The 4359-nt window shown below is 36.9% G+C and overlaps 1 pseudogene; it reads right to left on the reverse strand.

Annotated features, from left to right (window-relative positions):
- Positions 1 to 1269: 1269 nt before the first annotated feature.
- On the reverse strand, positions 1270 to 1424 carry LOC145263991 (U2 spliceosomal RNA; annotated as a pseudogene).
- Positions 1425 to 4359: the final 2935 nt, after the last annotated feature.

Below are 4359 nucleotides of genomic sequence, written 5' to 3' on the forward strand. Positions count from 1 at the left end.
ATCCTGAAGAAAGTCTGGGTCACTTTGGACTTGTCGCCGAGTCCAGTGAGGTGGCATGATGTGTTCCTCACTTGAAACCACACCAAAGACCATAACTATGTTTTCATCACCCTGTTGCAAGCTCTCAAGCATTGAACTGTCCGTATTTGCATTTTGTGTGTGCTAGCAATGGTCTTGTTGTCATAACTTTGATCGGCAGAGAGCATGAGTTGTACAGCGGCACATCTCCTATCTGGTTCGTTGCACATTCTGCCACTTTCAGACATTGTAGAAGCTTTATCGCTCCTGAGATTTGTACACCACTGGTCTGCACTGGTGGTAGATGTTCTTCAATAAAAAAGAAAATCGGTTTTCATCAAGTGGAACTGGAATCATGTCGTTTGTCTAGGGTGACAATTTTATCGTTTAAATTATTCAAATATGATTTCATGTAAAAATATATCAATTTGTCCTCAGACAATCGAGAGAGAAATCCTTCTATATAAAGGCACGTTTTATTTTTACCTACTACCAGAGTGCCGAATTTTGGGAAGCTGGTTTTCTCTCACATTAAAAATGACCTTGTGTCACATGTTGCTCTAGTCAGGAAGGAATTACGTATCAATTTATGGAGAAATAAACAGACAAAATAAACAAAAAAAAACCCTGCGATAAATACTTGCAAATAATAAAACAAATGATGAATTAGTTTGGAAGTTTATATTTGAGCCCAAAATATCTACCACATATTATCGATTTTTTTTTCTGATTGATCAACCGGCGACGAGGTAATTAATCTATTGTATTAACTTGCTGTCTGACTTTGTGTGTGTGTGTGTGTTTTTTTTTTTTTAATATTGATTTCTTGTTTTTTGCAGATTGCAGTGTTCTTTACGTTTCTGAATTTTTGATATGAGGATTAGTTATTCGTATTATTTGGATTCATCGGACTACTTTTCTCATCTTGTCGTTTCGGTCAATTTGTTCGCAGGGACGCGTGGCGCAGTGGCTAGAGTACTTGTAACGAAGCCGATAGCCAATAGTCGCGTGTTCTCGTGTAATGAATGAATGCGTGAATGTAGGATTGACATGAAATTCTTAAGGATAAACTTTTTTATGAACGAAAAATGGGCTGAAATGACTTAAATAAATAAAAAGCAAATGACTTAGAATCACTTTAATGAACTTAAAGATGAATTGAATGACCTTAAGACTGACTTGAATGCTTAAAAACTAACTGGAATCCTTCAAAAACAACTTGAATGATCTGGAGAATGGCTTGAATGGCTTGTAGACTGACTTGTTTTAAAGTGGGATATCATTTTACATAAAATCAATACAGAAAAGTGATCCCCTTTTTATATCACAAAGTTACAAACATAAGTACAGCATGTAGTAAGAACAGATACTACACTTTGATCTTGGCCAAACGGCCAAGAAAAGCTGGTATTTATTTGCTCCCCCACCGAGCAAATTAGGCACAAGGCCGAATTTTTACGTGAGGAGTGAAGCGGAAATGGGGACCAGCTCCCCGTGGGAGTAGGGGAGCTGAATAGTGACACTTGGTATGAAGGGTTGCCCCTACATTGACCAAGGTCTTATATGTGGGGTCGCCCCCACATATGGTCTTTGCTTGAAGTATCTGCCGGAACAGATACTACACTTTGATCTTGGCAAAAAGGCCAATAAAAGGGTATTTATTTGCTCCCCCACCGAGCAAATAAGGCACAAGGCCGATTTTTAATGTGAGGAATGAAGGGGAAATGGGGACCAAGTCCCCGGGGAGTAGGGGAGCTGGATAGTGACAATTTGTATGAAGGATTGCCCTTACATTGACCAAGGTATTATATGTGAGATTGCCCCCACATATGATCCTTGCTTGCAGTATCTGCCAGAACAGATACTACACTTTGATCTTCATATTTAATTTATTTCGTTTAAAGAAAAAATTACAATTAAAAAAATTCCAATATAAAATTAAAAGATATAAAAAAGTAAAATCTCCAAAAGACAAAACAAATTTAGGCACAAGGCCCTATAAGATCTTGGGAGGGGAGTGTTTCAGGGTCTTTGTAACTAAAGTAAAAATTGGAGTCTTTGGCGATTTTACCCTTGACTGGCAACATTTACCACAATACTTCATTCACTCTGTGGACTCTAAATTAACTAATGAAAACCTCAGCGTTTTTGCAAAAAGGATATATATAAAATTTCTGTATGTGTGTGTGGGTGTGTATGTGCGTGTGCAATTTATGTATGTGTGTGTGGGTGTGTGTATGCGTGTGCAATTTTTTTAAAATTAAAATGTATGTGTGTGTGCGTGTTGATCTTGGCCAAAAGGTCAATAAAAGCTTAAAAAAGGTAAGAACAGCATCTATTAACAAAAGAACTCTTTGATCTTAACTAAAAAGGCCAAGCACAAAAGTGTTACAGATAGACCGAATGATAGACCGACCTACTGACGGAGTGACTTATAGAGTCGATTGCACGCGACTAAAAATCAATTGTGAAAAGTGATATTACCTTGAAAGTTAAAGGTTCACTCCTCAGTTTGGGCGAACGAAAAATACAATTTTGAATTACTTAGGACCTCTCTCCAGTCATAGCCGAGACACCAAGTGCACGCTACCTCCGTTAAGTAAATAAGGGTTCCGCTCGAAATTCCATCCAAATTATCGAGTTCGGCAGAAACATTCCCGAGTTCGACACGATACATCTGAAGAAGGTCGGAGGTTACATCGAACGAAACGTTTCGAAAATCACACTAAATATGAGAACAGTAGTCCGGTGAATCTAAATACTATGCTGTGTTCTTGTGAAGAGTTTCTTTTCGCCAACATTCTATTAGATACGTTCATATTGTAAAGTTGATATTAAAATATAGTTCGATTTCTTTAAGACGTTAATGATAAGGTTGTTTAAACAATCACGTATGCACACTTATGTTTATTATCCGAAAGCGTAGGATTAATCTTAATAGAGATAATTATAGTGTTAGAGAATGAGAGGAAGAGGGAGAGAGAGGGAGAGAGTGTGAATTATAGTGTAGACACGTTGACCGGAAGTCAAGATCAGCTGATTAGATTGCGTGGAGTCATGTGATCAGGTTAGCTGAATCGAGGAGATTTGGTTGGGACTTGGAAGAAAGCGGACGGCTTCGCCGTTGTCTCCTCCCCTTCGTTGTGGGGAGGGACGAACGCTGACGTGGTAGAAATAAGACCCAACAGAAGAAACAACACAGGCCAAATTCACTTTCCATTCTTCTGCGATCGATCTGGAAGGTGAATAAAAAACTATAGAACCAATTTCTTGTCTTGGAGTGAAATAAATCTTCGTCCCCCAAAACAGGTACCAGTCTCCCTCCCAGACGAGATGTTCCAGATGGACCAAGAAGCAGAGGTATGTGAAAATGCATGTCACACACACAACGACATTAACTCTGGTAAGATAATTAAACACTCAATCTTTTATAAATAGACAATAAAACAATAGGAAGAGCCAAAATAATATTCACTTGTGTAAATTTTATTTTGTTGCGATAAAAAAGAAACCCTCAATCTTAATATCACCTCAGTTTCTTTATTGGATCATTGTTTGCAAATAAATTAGTGTTTTTTGTTTATTGTTTAAGTAATTTTGTGAGATCTTGTTTTATTTCGATAAATGTAATTATGTCTTCATTTTCTTATCAGTTGGTTTTTCTTATTGATTATTTACTTTTTTTTATCTTTAAGATAACTTTGTTTTAATGATTTTTAAAATGTAACCAATCGCGTATGAGAGCGCTTGAAAACATCAAGCAGCAGCAGCCGTTTGAGCAGCATTCACACTAGCAAGTGCGGATGGGATTGCGTGACAAGAAAAAAAAATACAGGAGACCACGTGGTCGGAGAAATATGGAAATATATGTGGGGATATTCCGATTAATGAAACGCTGTCGAAAAGCATATATATAATTTAAAATTACTTTATTGGCAAACCCTCATTCAAATAATTGCAGGGAAAAAAGGTACGCCTTTTTTTTTCAGGGAAATCATATTCAATGATACTTTTCATTTCTTCTTAGAGATGGGGCGATTCCAATATTTTGCGGATTGTAATACCGTACTAAATTCCCGATTCTGATACAATTACAAATTCCGATTTCAATTCTTTATAAATGTTTTTATATGTTTAACTATACAGTTGTAATTTTTTCCCGATTACCGTAAACACACATGTTTAATGTGCACATATTTTCTTAAACGTAAAAACACACTTGTGAGGAGGAAGGATCCATAGATTTCATTAAACAGTTTAAAATCAATGAATATTAATTATTTGACGAACTGCAAGCACTTGTACCCACTCGACTATAACACTCCCGACAAACCCGACAGG

This window comes from Euprymna scolopes, chromosome 39, assembly GCF_053919585.1.
Source record: "Euprymna scolopes isolate OS-2025 chromosome 39, ASM5391958v1, whole genome shotgun sequence".
Classification (NCBI taxonomy): Eukaryota; Metazoa; Mollusca; class Cephalopoda; order Sepiida; family Sepiolidae; genus Euprymna; species Euprymna scolopes.